A 23459-nucleotide genomic window follows, 5' to 3' on the forward strand; every position below is an offset into this window, starting at 1 on the left:
ATAACTTGGGTGAGTTTTAGATGTCCGTAGGAAACATATAGGAAACTGAAAACCAAAATGAGTCCTCAATATTCTTGTTATCCTTTCCTGCACAAGGCATGAATTCCTTTACTGGAGCTTTCATTATGCTTAGTTAAGCATGGCTTCAGAGTCACATTTGTCAACACAGATCATACTCACAACGGGTCATCAACGCATTACCGGAAAATTCTATGGGGATGGAACGTCTGTTGTCGATTCCAGTGGAATGGAAGCCGGGAGGATAGAAATGATATAGGGAAGCTATGTGCAGCAATGCCGAAGGTGATGCCGGGGCAGCTGGAGTAGCTCATTGAAGAGATCACCACGAGTGGAAGAGAGATAGCTTTTTTTTGTGATGGTGAGGGAGTGTTGGATTTGCTCTTGAAGTTGCAGAGAAGATGAAAATTAAAAAGGCTGCCTTTGGCCTGCAGGAGTCGCTACTCGTTCTTTACAATATTCAAAGATGATTGATGATGGAATCATTGACAGTAATGGTAACACGCTCTCAATCGTTTTTACCTTTTCTATCTTCCTCTGTAAACTCTCTGCAAGTTAAAGTCACTGAATCACCGTCTTTTGTGTACAATTTGTTTCCAGGGACTCCGTTCAAGAAACGAATGATTCAGTTTGCACCCAACATGCCTGAAATCAACAGTACAAATTTATTTGGGCAAACATGGCGGCGGGCGTAGCCCAAAAGACACTCTTTGACTATTTAGGAAGACACCAGAAGCGTGAAAGTGCAGATACCTATTGGAACTCAACCTATGGCTTGAACCTGGAGCATAAACTGGTTCCATATATGCTTCCAATAGGACCTCCTTTGGAAGCAACCGACAAGGAAATTCAACAGGATACTTCTGGAAGAAGACTCAGCATGCTTGGAATGGCTTGATCAACAACAGCCTAACTCAGTCATTTATGTTGCATTTGGCAGCTCACAGTTTTAGACAAGATCCAATTCCAAGAGTTGGACTAGGACTTGAACTCTCCAAAAAGCCATTCCTGTGGGTTGTTAGGCCAGACATTATGATGGTGCCAATGAAGCCTTCCTAGACGGGTTTGAAGAAAGGGTAGCCAACCGTGGGAAAACGGTGGGTGGGCGCCGCAACAGAAGGTTTTGAGTCACCCTTCCATTGCCTTCTTTAGCCATTGCGGTTGGAATTCAACCATGGAAGGTTTAAGCAATGGCTTCCTTTTATGTTGGCCATACTTTTGCGACCAGTACTCGATGAGAGCTACATTTGTGAGGTGTGGAAGGTGGGATTGCGGTTTAAAAGAGACGAAATTGGAATCATTACAGGAGAAGAAATTAAAAGTAAGATAGATCAGGGTGTGGTGATGAAAATTTAAAGAAAGAGCTTTAGACTCAAGAAAACTGCCATAGAACCTATTTCATGCCACCCCTAAAATATTATATTCTCAACAATGCTTGCAAGAAAGAAAAATGAACAGTTCATTCCCCACCAGTTCAGCTGCTTTCGCAAAAATTTAAATTTGAATGAAATAAACCTTATCTATCTTTGACCTCATTTTTCACCTCCCCTTCAGTGTTAAAAATATAAAATCACAGCTTTGTCAGATTTGCGGCAGATATCAGGCTATGATCCTTGGACAAAAAGTATTCCGAGATTATTTACAACAGGCCTGATGTGTTAAAAAGCCCTCCATGCTACACATAACCAACATCCTTATAAGTGGACTGCTTGCAGGTGATCGTCAATACAATCTTTAAAAAATGACACAGAGCTTAAATCAAGAAAGGGTCATTATTATTTAACACTTTAAAAATAAATTTCGTGTTATTTGAAAGACAAATGATGGCTGGTGGATTGAGAGTTTGGGTTTTCAGGTTGGCAATTAGTATTTACTATAAAATTTCATTTTAGTTCTCCATATGTATTATAATTAACCTTTCTCTTCGAAAATGCAGTGGAGATGTGGACTCAGTGGTGCCAGTTACTGCAACAAGGTTTTCTGGCACAACTGAAATAACAACCAAAATTCCAGGGTATCTCTGGTATGTTATGAAGCAGGTCAGTAGCTAATTATGCCTACCAACTCTTTGATTAATTAATTTGGTCAAATAATATCTCATAACAATATATGGCAGTTACCTGGTTCTAGGCCTTTACAGAAATATTTCAAGAAATGAATATAAATTGTTTGAATCAAGGGTCAAACCATGCACGCCCCTATGACTTTGTAATTCTCAATATAAGGGTCTCCATTATTTGACAACAAGTAAAATTCACCTAAAAATCTTAACGTGTACTTTAAAGACAAATTTGAGATATATATACATTACAAAAATATGTTTATAAGTATTGTGGGGGTGGTTTTTCTTTTTCTTTATTTTTGGGGTGATAAGGTGGGAGAAGGACAGAAGTTTATGAAGGGCTAACATTTGCAACGGTGAGAGAGGCAGGTCATGATGTGCCACTCTTAAGCCAAGGGGGCTCTGCAGTTATTCAAATCATTTTTGAGAGGTGAAACCTCTTCCAAAGTCTTGATGAAGAAGGACAACAAAGAAAAATGAAAAAAAAAATATTCTAAGTCTTTGGTATTGAATTGAGTATTTAGAAAAAGAAATTAAATTAAGTTAAGTTAGTAAAGAGGAGAGAAAGAGAGGGAAGAAAGAGTTTGATTTGTGTAATAGGAAAATTGGAATGAATCCATTTCTTTGAATGAAATAATTGTATGCAAAACATTGAAATGATCCATCACTTTATCAACAATTTGATAATGGAAAACACGGAATGATTTGTTTGACTAATTTTCCCCACTTTTATATAATTAAAGTCTGATTTTAATCCATGTCCAGAAACTGGGGGAGATAATAAGACTACAATATAAAAGTGGATGCAACTAGAAATGTAGCCAAGGCAACTCAGATGAACAAGTCAAATCAACCAAACAAAGTCCATATTTAAAATATGAAACTATTCATATTCCTTTTTTTTTTTTTTTTTTTTTTTTAATGATAGGGAGTGTCGGAGTTAGCTTTGCATACCTCAACTATTCCTTGGAATCTTAAAACTATTAGTTTGATAAAGTTCCAATAGTTATCCCTATTTGCAACTGAAGGACTCAAACTACCAAAGTGTCACTATTGAACTCACTCAGTCATCCAGAGGTAGTTTATCAGATCTATCTTACTAATCTAATTTATAAAAATGTAAAGTACTTATTTAAAGGACAAATTTAGTCATAAAATTGTAGATGCAAAAATCTACCGTCATGAAAATTAGGTCTCATCCCGTGAGATTGAGGCCACTGACAATCCGCTAGACCTACACACATGAAAGGGCAAGACGTGGAAGCCTCCGGAAAAAACAACAGGGTGTACTTAATTATGCAAAATGGATCGAGGAGATTACCGTGTACTTTTGTTGCTTTCAAGGATTAGGAATTGCATTGTTTTGCTGGCGAAGTTATCTACTAGTTTAGTGGTAAAGTAAAGCTCATAAATTCCAGATCAAAACAAAAGAGCCCCATCTTTATATTTTACTCATTTTGGTTGGAAACAATTTCCAAATTCATAGACTGAAAACCAACAAATTTTTGGCTACATTATTCTCGTTGCCCTAACATTAGTGGTAGGATTTATGCGTATTTGATAGGATAGCTATATCATAAAACTTAATTTCAAAAGTAAGCTTTGAAAATCTAGGGTTTTGAAACTGGGATTCACATGAATAAGACCATAATGATTGAAGAAGGTTAAATCCAAGTTAGATTTTCAAGACCCTTTTTGGAAAAGTGTATGAAGAATTAAACTCTCAATCTCTCATACGTCTCTATTTAATTTCCATTGCCGGTGTCGTCCTTTAGGTTCAACCCTTCAACTTGCTCCATGCATATCTATCTGGGTGGATGTTTTTACATTGGTAGATAAGATTTGTTATAAGATTTTGGGACAATAAATCTGTTAGCATAACTTCTTTCTTCTCTCCCTTCTCTAACTCTTCTCATTAATTACTTCAAAACGAATCAAAAATTTAGTTTTATTATAAGTTTTATTCTCGAGCTTAGTTAAGCCATTTAATATGATTGTTGTGCTGTCAATCTAAAATGGATAATTCCTTATTAGGAGAGAAGATATTTAGTTTGATTCAATTTGGAAGAAAAATATACAGATTGACTTTGACTCAAACTAAGGTAGCGGAAGATTATGCAACTTCATAATTCTACGTATTTGAATCTTATCTCAACTCTATCATGTAAATCGGTGCTATATAAACCCATCATAACTTGTTTTCAAAGGGGCTGGGGAATTGTTCTAAGCAAATTTTCCTAGGAATTATACTGTTTTTTATAAGCTCTCAAAAGCAAAAAGATAACAGTGGATATAGGTTCAAGTTCTAACTTGCCGAACCACTTTAAAAATTGTCTTGTGTTCTTATTTATGATTCTTTCTTTTTTGTTCGTTGCTGATTTTCACTAAATAACGCGCACATCCATTCTGGTTCCGGCAGGGTCAATCATAATTCTCTAGTTGGTGTAGATTTCTGTATCAACATTTTGACGCTAGAAGGAGGGCTTGATTCATAGCAGCTCTCCATGTTTTTTCCTCAAGTCTCAATTTCTTCAACAAATCCCAACTTCTTAATCTAGAATCATGTTGTCAAATATGAAAATCTGAGCAGGATAAAGTCTGAAACACAAGAATTGTAGCCCTTCGAGTTAGCTTTCTAATGGTCCAAGAATCATCCAAATCCGAGGTTTTCAGCTCAAGTTATCATCAAAATATTAAAGCATGTTCCAAATCAGAGCTCTCAGATCGCGTGGTCAGATCCCTCAAATCACGTGCTTAGATCACTCTGATCTTTAGCTTCAGATCATGTGGCCAAATCGCTCAGATTGTGCTCTTAGATCTCTCAGATTAGAAAGAGCTTTCAAGTTCCCAAGCTATCAAGCTCTCACGCAAGCTATCAAGCTCGATAGCTCTCTCTAGCTCATAAGCTATCAAGCTCTCTAGCTCCCAAGCTTTCTACTTCCTAAGCTATCGAGCTCTTAAGCTAGCTTTCTAACTCTCAAGCTCTCTAGCTCCCAAGCTATCGGGCTCTCAAGCTAGCTCTCGAGCTCCCAAGTTATCAAGCTCTCAAGCTAGCTCTTGAACTCTCCATGCTTTCTGATTGAGCAATGCTCTCAGATCAAGCTCTTCATGTTTTCTAATCGAGATATGCTCTTAGAACAAGTTTTTCATGCTTTCTGATCAAGCTATGCTCTCAGATCAAGCTATGCTCTCAGATCAAGCTATGCTCTCAGATCAAGCTTTCCATGTTTTCTGATTGAGCTATGCTCTTAGATCAAGCTTTCCATGCTTTATGATCGAGCAATGCTTTCAGATCAAACTCTCCACTCTTTTTGATCGAGCTATGCTCTCAGATCAACCTCTTCACACTTTCTGATCGAGCTATGATCTTAAATCAAGCTCTCCACGCTTTTTGATCGAGCTATGCTCTCAGATCAAGCTCTCCATGCTTTTTAATTGAGTTATGCTCTCAAATCAAGATCTCCATGCTTTTTGATCAAGCTATGCTCTCAAATCAAGCTCTCCACGCTTTCTGATCGAGCTATGATCTCAAATCAAACTCTCCACGCTTTCTAATTGAGCTATGCTCTCAGATCAAGCTCTCCACATTTTTTGATCTAGTAATGCTCTCAGATCAAGCTCTCTATGCTTTCTGATCGAGCTATGCTTTCTAATCGAGCTATGCTTTCAGATCAAGCTCTCTGCGCTTTGTAATCGAACTCCTCGCACTCTTAGATTGAGCTTCTTATGCTAACTAATCGAGGTCTCTATGCTTTTAGATTAAGCTCTTTATGCTCTCTGATTAATCTCATAAGCTCGCTTATTAGCTTGAGATCACGTGTTCAAGATCTCTTAAATCACGGCAAACATAGTTCAAGTTCTTCAGTTTGAGACTGCAGTCTATAGTGCAACAACCATCTAGATCAAAGACATGAGATTTTGAAGGGCGATTACGCACTCCAAAAACTGGGGGCCTATTGTTGTGCGGTTAATCCTGAGAGGATAATTCCCTATTAGGAGAGAAGATATTTAGATTGGCTCAATTTGGAAGGAAGATATTCAGGTTGACTTAGACTCAAACTAAGGTAGTGGACATAGGCTCAAGTTCTAACTTGCCGAACCACTTTAAAATTTATCTTGTGTTCTTATTTATGATTTTTTCTTTTTTGTTCATTACTGATTTTCATTAAATCACGCGCACATCAATTCTGATTCCGACAGGGTCAATCGACATTCTCTGGTTGGTGCAGATTTCTATATCAACAACAATATAAAGGAAGAGAAGAAAGAAGTTATGGTAAGGGTATTATGATCCAAAAATCTTATAATTTGTTATCAAAAGGAGAAAGCACTATGTAAATGCAATGAATGCACTACATTGTTTATCTGTCAAACCAATAAAATTATGTTATACAATTATTTTAAAATTTACAAATATTATTGTTTGTTAGAATTAAAAAGAGAAATAATACACTAATGACATATATTCATAAACCTGATACATATACAATGTGATACATTTAATACATAATATATTTTCTTGTTATCAATATATCATATAGATAGTTAAAATTAAGAAAGACAAAATAATCCATATATGATATGATATTCATCCACTTGATATATGGATAATATGATACATCTAATGTATGATGGATTTTTGTTTTAATAAATAATATTAATTGTTAGAGTTAAAAAGACATGTAAACTAATACAAACATAAATGATATATATTAGGTTGACGTGATATTTTCGCACCAATGAGAAGTACATAAATCTAATGGGAATTTACGCACGGGTTTGTAATAAACTGATAATTTAGTGTTGGATTAATGCTAAAGTGATAAATAAATACAAATAACTGAAGATTTTTAAAGTGGTTCAGATACAAGGTGTAAATCTTATATCCATTGTTATTTTATTGTTTTTTTGTGTGCTTTTATAAGTACAAGCAATCTCAATCCTCAACACAAATGAGACAGTTTCTTTTGCTTGAAAGTAGAATGTTCAAAAGATCATTTCTTTAGGGTGAGAGACCCCTTTATATACTGCTGCTTTAGTGGACCTACTGGTGAAGTAACCCTTACAGAAAGGGACACGCGGCCTAGGGTAGTCTTGCACATGAAGTAACTCTCTCATGAGATAACACGTAGCCTCACTATCAGTACAAATTGATGCTTACTGATGAAATAATATTTGATAAACTTGCAAGTGAAATAGCTCTCTAACAGGGTGAAATGTGGCCGGATGACAATGCATTCCTGAGACCCATGACGTGAAGCCACAAGGGTGGATTTACCGCACACAATATTTTCATTGATTTGATGCCTAACAACTTGAAGTATTTATATAAGATCGACTTTAGATATACAAATCAATTTTTTGGTAATTTCAGGCACATGAAGTACTTGTCGTAACAGCAAAAATTTTGAAGAAGCAGTTGTACGCAATTTAATAGAACCTTGAAGGCTGAATTGATGTTAAGTCGCTGAAGATTTGAGGTGACATGATTGGTGGCGTCACTGTCAATGTACCAATTAGGATCCACAAGTGTAGTAGGATTAGCAATCATAGCCTGAGAAGCTTGAAAATGCCGAGCATTCAGAGTGTTTGGTACTGCTGCATTAGAGGCTGAAGGAAATTGTGCATTAGTGTTCACAACTGATGGCTGAGAAAAATTTCGTGATTGAGACTAATAGTAGTGTTGTTGAGGCATAGAAGAACTTGTTTGCTGCGATGACTGATGTTCTAGAGAAGAAANATTTAGTTGGTAAATATAGCCTTTTTGCAACTAATTCTGGTTAGTTGCTAAAAAATTGGTTGCAGAATGTAGTTTTTCTTGTAGTGAAATTTGAATCATTGTATCAAGGTTACATCAAAACCCTAGCTAAACAACTCAATTCATACTCAAAAACAAAATAAAATAACAAAAACAAACTGAATCAAGATTCATCATTGAAAAACAAGCAAAAGATGGAGAAATCTTCTCTAATTTGAAGCCCAAATCTTTAATAATCTTCTCCTTCCAAGAGCTGCCTTCCAAATAACGAACCAAGACCCTTTTTCTTTCATTTTTATGCTAATTTATACCACTTTCACTTAAGGACGAACCCTAGCAAGCCAAAACGCATCATTTTATTTTTCACATGTAATGCAGTTTCACTGCGGCGAAGCTTTTTCCTTATGGTGGCGAGAATATTTCAGGCCCAATTTGAGCATGAAAGATTCTGAATCTGGAAAAGTGTTAAACATATGAATTATAGCGCTTTAAATTATCTTTCTACTCGTTCAAGAATCAGCACAATCAGAGGACCAAAGCTCAAGTTATGGCAGAAATACTAAAGCACATCCAAAGACGTTTTTCTTCCGTTTCCAACATTCTGTTCACGACTTCAAGCCAAGTTTTCACCCGTGTCCAGTCAGAACTAGAAAAAACCCAAAACATGAAAGTTGTAGCTCTGGTTCTTAGCTTTCGAAAGCTTCTAAAATCAGGTCATTCTGAGTTTCCAAGCTCAGGTTACGCAATTTATGCTCAAAACTATCATTTATGCTTAAAATCATCATTTAGGCCTACAAAGACAAATTAATAGAATTAGGTAATAATTAAGGCCTAAATTGTATGAGAAATATCCCAAATCCTATCGAAATTTAATGCAAAATCATAGGAAAAAATATAATTATCATTTACAATAACCACAAATCTACCAAAAATATTCTACATAAATTTAGAGCTCAATCATAACTCTAACAAAAATAAAATACACAAAGGTTTACAAAAAGATGGATTACAATTACTCCAAATTCAGATCCGCACGTAAGAGGGTAGTTGGGAATTGGGGAAGAAAAACTTGAATATAAAAAAGATAATACCTAACTTTTTAATTTTTTAACTTTTAACTTTTAACTTTTCTTTTTTACCTTTTAATAAAACTTTTCAATTTTTTTTTTAAAGTTGAGGGCAGGCCTGGGCCTACCCTCAAGGGGCCCGGGTCCGCCCCTGCTTCCAGTTGTAGGTTCGTCACTATTAGCTAAGATTCTAGTACAGAGATCGCTAATTTTTATGCCAGGGTCTATTTGAACTTATGTCGACCACTTAAATTCCAGGGTCTTTATCTCAACTAGTGACCACCACTAATTTTCATACAGGTAAGACATTAGCTAGCAGACTAGCATAGAAAACTCAGTCCATTACTCCACTTGTAGAAGTCTCTGGTAGCATTCAAAGTCTTCCACTTCCATGGAAATAATCTCGATCTCTGGGTCGCTCAAATTTTGAAAATCCTCCATATACACATCCAATTAACATAACTTGGTGAGTTTTAGATGCTAGGATTTTGAATTATATAAGCTGGNTAATTATAGTAGAAACCATTGAAATGATCTCATCACTTTATTCAAACAATTTGGTAATGGAAAACACGGAATGAATTTGTTTTGACTCAATTTGTCCCCCACCTTTTATATAATTAAGTCTGAATTTTTTAATCCATGTCCAGAAACTGGGGGAGATAATTGAGACTACAATATAAAAGTGGATGCAACTAGAAATGTAGACAAATTGCGTAAAGAAAGAGATTTGACTTAATAAACCATTTTTTATATCACCGAGATTTCCGGGGAAGTCACGCTGATCATTATAAAACAAAGCAAATTGTGTTCATAGGAACATATAGGAAACTGAAAACTAAAATGAGTCCTCCACATATTCTAGTTATTCCTTTTCCTGCACAAGGCCATGTAATTCCTTTCCTGGAGCTTTCATTATGCTTAGTTAAGCATGGCTTCAGAGTCACATTTGTCAACACAGATCATACTCACAACCGGGTCATCAACGCATTACCGGAAAATTCTATTGGGGATGGAATCCGTCTGGTGTCGATTCCAGATGGAATGGAAGCCGAGGAGGATAGAAATGATATGGGGAAGCTATGTGCAGCAATGCCAAAGGTGATGCCAGGGAAGCTGGAGTAGCTCATTGAAGAGATCAACAGAGCGAAAGAAGATAAGCTTGTTTTTGTGATTGTTGATGGGAGTGTTGGATTTGCTCTTAAAGTTGCAGAGAAGATGAAAATTAAGAAGGCTACCTTTTGGCCTGTGTTATGCCTGGGAAATCAAGGGCTGACGTGGGAAATCACGTGATGGGGCGTGACCTGCTCCCGTCATAACGGTAAGCGCACGTCAGGCTTGCCAGACGCCATGGAGCTCCCACGTGTCCATTCCCTGCTCCAAATTGCGTGAAATCAACTTGGAAGGTGGGCAATGTGACGTAAAGCCGGATTTAGTCCTGACATTCACACCAATCCACGGATTTAATGATGATTATTTGCACTCATCTCACTATAAAAAAGAAAGACCCCTTCATTGAAGGGATTCGGCCTTTTTACACTCTAAACTAGCTTTCTCTCTCTCTCTCTTTCTCTTTTTCTCTCTCTCTCTCTTTCTCTTTTTCTCTCTCTCTCTCTCCCTCTCTCTCTCTCTCTTGTATCTTTGTATTGACTTTTTCTTAATCATTTTGTAAGTCAGTCCGCAGTTGTAACCTGACCCACGATCTTAATACAACAATCAGTGGACGTAGGACTTGCTACCTTAGCATCCGAACCACTTTAAAAAGCTCTCATTGTTACATTTACTCTACATATTATCCATAATCACGTGCGTCTCTTGACGAATCAACGTTACGCATGTGTCAATTAGTTGGTGTCAAAATCACGCATCAACAGTTTGGCGCTAGAAGGAGGGCCTGATTTAGTGTTCATCCTTCATCAGGAGAATCTTAAAGTTACTGGTCCTACAGCAACAAATGGCCCGCCAATCTAAACCTGAGCAAGCCACCAGCACGCTGAGGGAGTTCCCCTAACCCAGGGGGATACCTCTTCCAGGATACTTCCAATTCCACAAAATGCTACGGTGGATATTTCGGCAGCTTCGCAGCTTGACCCCGCCATCAGAAGCTACCTGGAGAGTTTCGACAATACTCTCCAGACGGTCAACCAAAGGCTGGACCGTTTGGACCAAGGCGTACCATCTAGAACAGCTGGGGTGGTGCAATAGCCAAAAACACCTGCAGGTCGCGCAAAAGTGTGGCAGAGGGAAATAGCCTGTGCCGCGAGCACTGCAGCGCGTAGATGTAAGGGTAAGCAAGTGGCAAAAAACAAGCCTACTGGCTCCCAAGGGCCAGTGAACACAAACCGTGCCCTAAGCAGGGTGCCGGCAAAGTTGAGACTCGACGAAAAAGTGAATCCCGAGCTGTCCCATGCCACGTCGCAGATGAACCCAAGCAAAAGTACTGGGCGGGACGATTCTTATCACTGCCAGCAGAACGATCCTGATCGCTATCATGCGGGTGGTCCCCACACCTCGCGGGGTGATTCATACCACTGCGAGGGTCGTGAAAATACCCCGCACCATCAATCATCTTCACACACCTCTAGTCAGCGTGTGTTGAGAGCAGCCGGAAATGCCAGCCGAGGCGAAGAGGAGTCCGACCTCTGGACTTTCCTGAATCGTAATCGCGAAGGCCGGACTCACATGGGTGAAAGCAATCCCCAATTGGCTCCGTTGCCACAAATTGAGGAGCTACAGCGAGCTCTGGATAGGCTGAGAGAGCAGCAAAACGAGCAGGCCCATGTCGCCTCTGCATCCCCCTTCTCTCCCGAAGTGCTAGCTGCTCCACTCCCACCGAGGTTCAGAATGCCCGACATGTGACCGTTTGATGGGAACCATGACCCACAGGATCATTTGTATGAATTCAACGACCTGATGGAGCTCCACCAGGTTTTGGATCCTGCAAAATGTCGTTGATTGGCTGGGACTCTAACTTCCCATGCCAAATGGTGGTTAAGGTCGCTCCTAGAGGGATCGATCAGTTCGTGGCCTCAGATGAGCACGACGTTCCTGCGGCATTTCTAAGCAAATCGAAAGTTTTCGATACCTTTGAGCTATCTTAGCAACATAAGGCAAGAAAGGGACGAATCCCTACAATCCTACATCAACCGTTTCCACAGGGAACTCAACAAGGTGGCTCACGCCCCTGAAGAGTCCATCCAAACGCTCATAATAACTGGAGTTCGCCCGCAAACTGACCTGTGGAAAGAATTACAAGCCGAGGACGATGTTTCCCTCACCAGGTTTTACAACCTTGCAGAAAAATATCTCCAAATAGAGAATTCATTGGCGGCACTCAGCCGTCGCGATCATGGAACTTCGAGCACGAGACATCGATTAGCCCAAGTCTAATTCCTTAATTGAAAATCGATTCCCTAACTTGTAAAACATACCTTCTCAGACTATATTTTCTACTTATCCCTATTAAGCTTCCGCACCCAACAAAATGAAGATTAATAGTTCAAAGTTTTTTAAGCTTTATGGAATTCTATCTAGATTTCATAAATCGGTAAATCTATCTCTAGGTTTGCTTCTATGTATTTATCCCAAAAGGCACAATCAATCACTTCTTAGTCTCATTGTCAACAATACACATTTGAATGGTGATCAAGCATCCAAAATCATTAAGCAAAGAGATAACACCCCATCATGAAATTAAAACTCAAAGTAATCAATTCATATAAACACTACAAGAAACTGACTTTCTGCGTCTACCAATTAGACGCAGAAAGTCACATTTAGACGCTAAACTTTTAGCGTCAAATTTGATAGTCGCCCCGTATTGTGCAGTAGGCTGGTCGCAGATTCATGCGCGTCTAATTATGGTTTAGAGCGCAAAAAGTTTTTTTTTTTTGCGACTATCAAAATAGTCGGCAAATGTTGTTCAAAATAGTCCCCCAACTTAGACCTAAAAGTTGAAGGGTAATTTGGTAAAATTGTATAGCGACTAATCAATTAGTTGCAAAATGTCGGTTTTATTGTCTAATAATTTGTCGCGAATCCCACGCAAATTAGTCGCCAATGGTGTAAGGGTAATTTCATCAAAGGCTTTCGCAACTATTTTATTATCGACGAATGTATCTTTTTGTGACCAAACTTTAGTGGCTAATTGTACCTCTTTTAGATGCTGAATGTAGAATCCAACGGTTTTCGCGACTATTTTATTAGTGGCCGAATGTATCTTTTGGTGACTAATTTAGTGTTAATTATAGTCTTTTAGACGCTGAATGTGGAATCCAATAGGTTTTCGCGACTATTTATTAGTGGCCGAATGTATCTTTTGGTGACTAAAATTTATTAGTTAATTTAGTCATTTTAGACGCTGAAGTGTGAATACAAGGTTTTCGCAACATTTTATTAGTGGCTGAATGTATCTTTTGGTGACTAAAATTTAGTAGTTAATTATAGTCATTTTAGACGCTGAATGTGGAATCCAATAAGTTTTGTGACTATTTTATTAGTGATCGAATGTATCTTTTAGTGACAAAAATTTAGTGGTTAATTGTTACATTTTAGACGCTGAATGTGAAATCCCAAATGTTTATCGCGACTATTTTTAGACGCTGAATGGAATCAATTATACTTAAATTACTTTTTGCTACTAAAACATTAGTTGCAGAATGTGTTTTTTTAGAGCATTTCATATTGACCCACCAACGGAATGCAATTATGCTATGACTTTTTGCTACTGAAAAATTACTTGCAGAATCTGTTTTTTTTTACAGCATTTCGTATTGACCTACATTATACATTCAACATGAACAAAATAATGGACACAATATAAAAATCTGATCACTATATCAAAAATCATATTTTCTACATATATATATAATAATAGTCCATACATGGATTTTTATGCATGATGAGCAATAAAAATCCAAAATGCACTATCACATGTGCATAACCCAAAGAACAGCATGCACCCACATTTTCCTTTCTCTACCTATCTATCTGTGCTAACTAACAAAAAAAATGCCCACCCATGTACACATCTAACACAATATGCAAACATCCAAAAAGATGGTTCTACCCCCATGTCAAAATATCTTTTGTCCAGCAACACAAAAATAACCATCAATACCGTTAGCATGTCAAGTGTCCCCAGTTCCGGTATTTGAAATAGCTGTAGCTGATGAGGACACTCTTCATCAGTTCGGAAGCAAGTGCTGTCGAGTTCGAGCTTTATCAGATATCTAGTTCAGGGCTATAGTTGCTGCTTCATCATCTCTAACAGGACGAATTGTTGGTGTTCAAGGCTTTTTATTTTCTCTTTTTGTTGATCAAATAAGATTAGCTGGTCCTCCAACTGTTTAATCTTATTTTCTTGTGTTGCACAATGCACCTAACTCCAGCTCTGCTGCAGTGGATTGATGCTCAATCTGTGAAAATGCAAAATTCTGTTAAATCCGGAAGCTTTACCCAGAACTTCCTCACAATCTCAGCTTCTGTTTTTCACTTTCCCCTCTTGTGTTTCCTCTTGCAGCTCTATCATTTTTTCCTACCGTCAATTGAATGCATAATCAATAGTCAACCAACAAACTAAATAGCAACATAAAAGAATCTACAGCGCAAACAAAATAAGTCTGATGGAGTAAGAGGCAACTACCAAACATTATCAATCTAATACTAAAAGGAATTTTCTGACATTAAGTTTTTCTTATACCACATATAGCAACATATTACATTCACATATCCATGCATAAGCATGCTAAGTAATTGGAAAGATAAGGCTGTGCATTTTCTCTAACACATAATTCTGCAAGAGGCATATTTTAAATCTGTGTTTTAATTCTGCAAGAGGCAAACAAAGCCATATGTATGAATTTGTACATATGCATTTCCATTTTCAAAGTGTTTTAAATCTGTACTACTCATCAATTGTAATAAATTTGTACATAATTATAAATCGTACATATGCACATAAAGATGCCAAGAAATGATTTTTATAACCCTAGGATGAGTTTCAATTTGTACAGAATTTGAAGAAACAAAGATTATAGTTTCCTACTTCCTTCCTACACTTAAACACTTCAGTTTGGAGAAAGATATATAAAACAGAAGCCATCTTGATTGAATCACATCTATTGTATGAGCTTCCTCATAGTTATAGCCAAGAAAGAAGTTGAACTTTAGATGAAACTTTTGCCTTCTTCTAAGCTCTAAAAGTGGAACTTATAGCAAGAAGCATCATTGATTGACCAAATAGTATGTTCAAAGTAAATACCCTGATGGTTCTAGATTTCATGCTTTATGTTCCTTTTTCATATCATCTACATGATGTTCTCTATTTGAGGCAGAAGGGATGTTAACTACTTCATCATCTTTCAAGTCTAGAAAATACAAATTCCCCCCAAATGATTATTATAAAACCAGTCTACTCTGAACCTTATTTAATTTATTTTTTGCTCTAATTTATCTACATCATTAAATCCAACTGTTAATTCAATCCAAACAGATTATAAACCATGAAACAGGTTTTCCTACTAGCCAACCACAGCAAAGTTATAAAAGTTTGGTAACACTCAGAAAAACTAAATGCCAATATCAAACAAATACATAAGCAACAACTAATTACAGGTGATCAAAAGATGACAGAGAAATGCATGAGACTCAAATAAAACAAATCCGCATGGCAATATGGAACATTACAAAAAATGATCAACTTACATATAGCTCTCTTGCTTTTTCATTAATCCACCCTTCTCCGCGCTCCAACGAGTGTCATGAAATAATTGTATAGGACCGACAGATTCCCCAACTTGTTGCGCCTTAACAGTTCATATCGTCATTGACCATAAATTGAAATAATTTAGTCAGCAGGACAACAATGTTGTATATTTGTATAGGTGATCATATTAAATACCTTTTCCTTTTGTGCTGGATAAGTTCTTGGAACCACCACGGTGGTTACACCTCACCTCGACCGGTTCTCATGTGTAGTTTTTGACCGTGCCTAACACCACAAAATCAGGAAATTAAAATACAACATATATAACAACATTAAAGCCATGTTGACCTTACCTGATACTTTTCACTCGAAAAAAGGTCACAAAGATATATCCATCATCAGGATCTTTAATTTCTTCTGGTCTATTCTGTAGCTTCCTCCTTAGTAGCATATGCTTTGAATTTCTTGTGTAGGGCACTCCGGAAGCTGTTGAATCTCTTACACAATCTGTGCTTCAGCCATTTTAATACATGGGCCCGTGACATCAATGTCAAACTTGGTCTAAATTCATCAATAATGTACATGCATTAAACTTATATGGGTATTATATATTTTTTTCGTTAGGAAGTATGACAATATGGATGATATTAACTACATTACCGTGATCCGAGCAATCATTGTTTTTTACATCGTACGGAACTTTCTTCCAAGTAAGCACCTTACGGGGGCATAGTTCCTCGCAACTATTCCTACTCTGAACTCAACTTTGATGCATTTACTCTAGTAGGTACTCCATCTTCTTTGTGAAAGTCTACATGCAACTTTGACTGCGCTTTTTGTAGGAGTCTTTCACATCCAACCCTCTACTCTTCCCTCCACGTTCTCGCCACTATATTCTCTACAAAATCAAATAATGCATCAACAGTAAATACTATGTTATCACAAGGACGGTTTCATGTTGGAAAAGAAATGTATTCTTAATTTTAAACAAACATTGTACTGTATCTAAAATCCAAGTATATATTTTAGTATGCTTATATGGACCCATATCATAACTTTACCAGTGATTGTAGCAATTTCAGGTTCGGTACAGGACTATGATTCTGTTGCACAACATTTGCACGTCTAGCTAGGGTCCTTCTTCTACCAGGAGCCATCTTTGGAATCTGCAAACACAACATAAGAGAAAATGTACCAAGTATATATAGTCAATTTATACAAATTACTCACGACATTAGATCATTAACTATATTTACACATTCAGAAAATAGTAAAGAGTACATATAATCAACAAGCATACCATCAGAAGTTGTTATCAGAATCACTCATTAAATCATATTCATTATCAGTACAATATCAATCAATGTATCATCTTCTTCTTCAACCAGCATTGCATCATCTCCCACTACTTCAGCTCCAACATGTGTAATTGTGCATCAACCAAGTCAGGATCAATATCATGTCTAATGAAATGTCCCCGTCAAACTCATTCCTGAACAGGAACAAATCCTCCTCTTCTTCTCATTTGTGTTATCCATCTCTGGTACATCCCATAGGTTTCTATGTTGAGCTTTTCGAACCACTTTCCAATTTGTCCCGAGTTTGTAATCATCAACATGAATACTTGTTGAGCTTGAATGGCAAGTAAAAGGATCATTTTCATACCACAATTTCCCAACATTATACAAGTGAGATGATAATCTTTTGTATCCTTTTTTTTTTGCATCAGTGTCAAACCAGTTACACTTGAATAACATAACCCGAAACCCATTAACATAATTTAGCTCTAACACACCACTTAATTCACCATAAAAATCAATTGGATCACCATCATGCTCCCCTGGCACCATCACTCCACAATTTGTGTAACTCGACAATGTGATTGATCATTGTTATGGAAACGCACTCCATTGACAATACAATTGTTATAACATTTAACACGAAAATCAGGACCATAAGATAAGAGTACAGTTCCTTAGTTGTATCATTGCACCTGCAACATGCAGTGTTCATCTACACAAAAACACAATTCCAAATCATTAAGCATAACCTAAAACTATTAAACCTTGTTTTGTATGTTTTATAAACGATAAGGCATACTTACACGATCTGCAAACCATTTAGGAAATAACTGTTCTTGTGTTTTGAATATGTTATCACAATTTAGGGCCTCCACTCTTTTAAGTGTTCTCTGTTGTTACATAAAGAAAAGAGAGAATTGATGGTTATAATGCTCAACTTATATACAGTTTAACATTTGTTTGTCAAGGTTTCAACTAAACTTAAAAAGGGACTCACTCTAGAAAAGGTTGCAGTTCTTCACAATTTTCAAGACGTACCAATGAGCCTTTTGCAATTCATCTGGTGGAAGTTCGATTAACTTCCTGAACCCCATGGACGAGCCTTTGACAAAAACTGTTAATACTCTTCTGGCTGTCCATTTAAACTGTCATCATTTCTCTCTACTCGATTAAATCTAGTTTCAATTCCGCACAGAGACATTGAACAAAATGTTAGTGCTTCATTCACCAAATAACCCTCCGCAATAGAGCCTTCCGATCTAGCTTGTTTCTAACATATTTTTCAATTTTCCCAAAACCTTTCAATTGGATACATCCACCGATATCCACTAGACCACCCAATTTAGCTTCCAATGGAAGGTGTATAGCCAAATGAACCATAATATCAAAAAATGCAGGAGGGAAAACCATTTCAAGCTTACAAAGAATTAGGACTATATCTTGTTCCAATCTATTTAGATCATTTCAGACAACGTCCTAGCACATATTTGTGGAAGAAGTAGGACAACTCAACAAGTCAGTACAAACGTCTTGACGCAAAAATGGATGTATTCCAACGGGCAGCAGTTTGTTGTAGCAGGACTGACAATCATGACTCTTTAACCCATGAACCTTGCCTTCTTCACATTGACACATCGTGAGATATTACTTGCATAACCGTCTGGAAACTTCACTGATTCAGGAACTGGCGAAATTGTCTTCTCTCATCTAAGTAAGAGTATAACATGCTTGTGGTTTCAAATATCTATCACCATGAGGTTGCAAATGTAACTCTGCGCGTATGTTCATATCAGCCAAACCAGTCTAGCTTTATCAGTATCTTTTGATTTCCCTTCCATGTTCAATAATGTACCAATGATGTTGTCCATATGTTTTTTTCAATGTCATAACATCAAGGTTATGTCTGATTTTAAGCTTACACAGTATTCCAACTCAAAGATATACTTTTCTTTGTCCAATTTGATGCACCAGGACTCTGTTTCCTTTTTCACCTCTATCAACTGATAATATATTTTTCCGAAACACACATCGTTCACATGAGATTGTTGTTCATGATTTCATCCCTGAATATAGTTTCGGCGGAGATCTAATTTCTCTTTTCCCATCGAATTGCTTGCTTCGCCTCCACCATGATCTGGAGACAAGAATCGCGATGTTCCATGTGGCATATTTTACTTCGCAACACATTGGGATGAAGTATTCTCATTACATATAGGACAAGCCTTTAGCCTTTGGTTCTCCATCCAGACAAATTGCCTAAGGCGGGAAAATCTTAATTGACCACATGACAGCGGCATGTAAACGAAAATGTTCTCCCCGACTGTATCATAAGTTCTACACCATCAACCCATAACTCTTTTATCTTCAATCAATGGACGCAAATACACATCAATATCTCTTCCAGTGCTTTAGGCCCTGGAATGAGCAATGACATCATATAGTAAGGGTCTTTCATACACTTCCATGGAGGCAATTGTAAGGACAAGTACCACTGGCCACATGCTATAAGATAGACTCATGTCCCAAAAGGATTAAAACCATCAGTTGCAATACCCATCCGGACATTTCGGGCATCTTGTGCAAATGAAGGGTATATCTGTCAAATTCTTTCCAAGATTCAGAATCAGCAGGATCCTCAACATATCTTCTGTATTTAATCGTTTTCCTTAGCCACACCATATATTCAGCTGTGTGCTTTGACATGAGGAGTCGTTGAGTCTAGGTTTCAGTGGGAAGTAACGCAAAACCTTATGTGCAATTTTTTGCCCTTTCCATCATTATCTTATATCTAGGTTCATCACATACAGGACATTTATCAGCATCGCATGCTCCTTCCAAAATATGCACAATCAACCTACTGCATGTATGATTCATAGCCTAAGCCTAATTATTGCATAATTTTTCTAGCTTCGTAGTAGGATTCGGGGAGATTGGATCCTTTAGGCAACACACTTTTATCAACTGTATTATCAAGTCACATGATTTATCAGTCATGTGAGTAATGGCTTTATATGCAACAATTTAACTATGAACTCTAGGATTGACATGTTGGTGCACCCTGGATACAATTCTTGTTGAGCATATGCAAACATGTCATCAAATTTCTCATAGTCTACAGTCCTAAGATTATGGGTTTTACTACCACCTACATTTGATGAATCCCCATCCATATACTGTTTACTGGACCACGAGCATCATAAGCATTTCCATGATGTCATCATCATCTTATTTTCATTGTCGACTTCATCGCCAGACACGACATCAAATATGTTCCAACATTCAAGTGTTCCCCGTGAAAAGCCATACATCATAACTTCTTGAAAACCCATGTCTATACAAATGTAGCTGAATGGTGTATATCATGTGATCTTGTATTCAAACAAGATCTACATGGGCAGGGGTCTTACCCTCACTATCCAAATGTTGTTTTGCAATGTCTATGAAAGAGTCAATTCCTTGAATATATCATCGCACAACCTATTCGACAACCAAATCATCTTCTACCATTGTGACCTTCTAGGTTGCAAACAAAACATAAATTCAGTATCATAAATATGTTCTATCACAAAGACATACTCAACCCAATTAAACCACATTCATCCATACAAAGAATATAGTACTATGATAATTAAATGGGTATAAACGATCAATAAATTAATTAAATATCAATTTACATAACTTATACCTTTTTGTTATGGTTGTAGTATAGTGGTGCCCGTAGTCTTCTTAGCCTCGGCTTCAATCAACTTTAAGATCCTCAAATACATTTTACAACAAAATAATTAGGTTATATTTTTAATTTATCAAGAATATGTTATTTTCTTATATGAAAAGAAATACCACACCAAAATTAAATGAATCAGCAAGCAATGGCTAAAATAAAATTCAAAGGTAGCCTCAAAACAAGCAACATGAGTATAAGATAAGGAAGATCAGTTTATAATTAAGAGGATATGTACTTTCACTGATCCATGAGTAATTGTAATATCACTGCTCTTTTTTTATACAATTCAAGGTAAAACTTGTAACTTGAATTTCATTCATAATCTAATTCATAAAATTCCAGATTCCTTAATATCTCGAGAAATAATTCCATCAATATATGAACAAGCTACGTGAAGTGCATTAGATAATTTAATACATACAGAAGTGCACAAAAACAGTAAATACAGAACAGGTGAGGAAAAAATGGCTTAAATTAACATGGAATACAATACAATGCAACAAATCAAAATCATCACTCTTAAACGTGATAATAATTAAAAAAGAACCCTTTTAAGAGGTCTACAAGTGGTAATCTGTTGGTTATTTTAAGATGTATTATGACAGATGGTTAACCTTTCTTATCTCTTTTTATTTTTTTAAATGATTCTGCATTTCAAAATGATACTACAATAAAATGCAGTAAGATGTGTACAAGTAGAAAGCAATTCCCTTAAACTGCTTTAATTGCACAAACTTTTATATAGAAACAAAATTGGCCTTGTTCTTCACTATAAAGCATATAATAGCAATTCTATCAAAAAGTAATGAAATGTCCAATGATAGTTGTATCAAAGTGATGTATTGTCATTGATAAGACTTAAATTGGCATGAGATGTGATCATGAACTGCAAGTTGTTTTGGCTTAGAAAAACCAAGCTATGAATAAGAAGGCAACAAACAGGGCAATAAATGAATGAAAACTGCTTTTTATTGATCCCATGTTCTTGCTACCTAGTTTTAGAGTCCTTTAAAGTGCTTAGTTCCTGAATTTATCACCCATATCCAAATAATTGACAAACTAACTGAAGTGTTTACAGCAAGCACCTTTGCCCAATTAGCATAAATGTAGCATTCAAACTAACAATACTTTAACTCACACCTTTCCAATACTACCTCAAGAAGCACTATTGCTAAAGCATACATGAAATTTAAAAATAATAAGAAACAAAAGAAATCTGGAAATCACATTTATGAGTTCTTTGGCTGTGGACACTAACTTAGAAGTCTACTTTATAGATTTCAAAAATCTTAAGATCCTCTATGTACATCATACAATCAAACAGTTATAAAGAGACACTATATAACAGAAGTGACATTCATTTTTTTTTCCATTCTCCTCCAGTCAAGAACGTTTTGTTCCAGTTAAAAGTAGAAAACAGGAATTCTGACACCATAGCATCTAATTGGAGCGGTAGTACCTAATACATAAAGAATCATTTTTAATGATAAATCAAAGAAATTTCACAAAAAGGTGAGGTAACTTTATCAAGTAAAGAACAAGACCCTTTTCTTTACTTGATAAAAGTTAGGTGTGAGATTGTTAGTTCAAAAGTCTGGCTGGTCAATAGTCCACAACAATAAGTAGAAGAAGTAATACAGCTACTGATAGTCAAGTCTTTGAACTCTGTTTTGTATACAAAGTCTCTGCAGTCTTAAAATTCCACCCCAACCAAATTTTTGAAAAATTTCCCACTATTGATGCTGCTCATAAGATATTTTCTATGTATCAATATTGATGGATAGGAAGGCATTAAGTTCAAAACAATTCACAGATGTAAGCTGCGGGCTCAAAATTAAATCTTCTAATAAATATTTCATGTGTTTCTAACTAAATAGAAATACCTTCAGTTAGCTTTTGTTGTTGAACCCCAGGGGAGCATGCCAACGTTTTCCTTAAGTAGTTTAAAAAACCAATGGGTGCAAAATTGTCAAACTATAATTAAAATGAGAACCACAAAAACTAGTTTAGGTCACCGTATTCATTAAACTATTTGCAAGTATAGTGCTCCAATGGACAGAATTTCTCACTTCTTTACAAACAAAAACAAATGCCAACGAACCATACTGCAAGAAATGTAATGAATAAATCACCTTAATCTGATCATTTTTTCCATCTCCGGTATATAATAAAATAATTTTCCCTTTCCCATATACACTCAAAATTTTTGTTAATGTTAACTGAAACTATTTGCATGTTGCAGAACCCTCAAACCTAATGAGGAACAACTAAAAATAATGAAACCAATACCATTCTCAGATTTGGCAACCTACCTAAACTATCTCATCCCAACTACGCAATTTGGGAAACAAACAGAAATTTAAGATGCTTGTAAGTAAAACCTGTGATGAGATATGACAACTTTCAATTACAAACTGCAAAAACCTCAAAGAAATGATTTTCTGAATGGATAAACCTTGTTTGAACTCTTGAGCTCATCAACCTTACAACCAGAGCAGTTCTCACAGAAACATTCATCTACATACAATTTTGAGGACTGAACAATAATTGGAACAAATGGAACAATATGATCACTAGGATGAAAGAAAGTACGCAGCTTTGGAACATGTAATGGCTTACCCAAGAAGGAAAACAAAGTCTTAGGTTGTCAATATTGCTTGACCTTTGCAGTGATACCAGATGGGGCAAGATGGCAACTGCTTCAATATAGATTGAGAAACTCCAAATATTCTGTCAAAACAGGGTGGGTTTCCATCAGAAATCAAATATATTCCATCAAATATGAAAATGTAATTTACTATCAACAACACAAATTCTGTAAAC

The 23459-nt window shown here is 36.5% G+C and overlaps 1 pseudogene; it reads left to right on the plus strand.

The window, feature by feature from the left end:
- The first annotated feature begins 9595 nt into the window (after positions 1-9595).
- Positions 9596-23459, plus strand: part of LOC116126941 — a 46005-nt pseudogene continuing 32141 nt past the window's right edge.

The sequence above is a fragment of the Pistacia vera genome, unplaced genomic scaffold (genome assembly GCF_008641045.1).
Source record: "Pistacia vera cultivar Batoury unplaced genomic scaffold, PisVer_v2 Contig188, whole genome shotgun sequence".
Classification (NCBI taxonomy): Eukaryota; Viridiplantae; Streptophyta; class Magnoliopsida; order Sapindales; family Anacardiaceae; genus Pistacia; species Pistacia vera.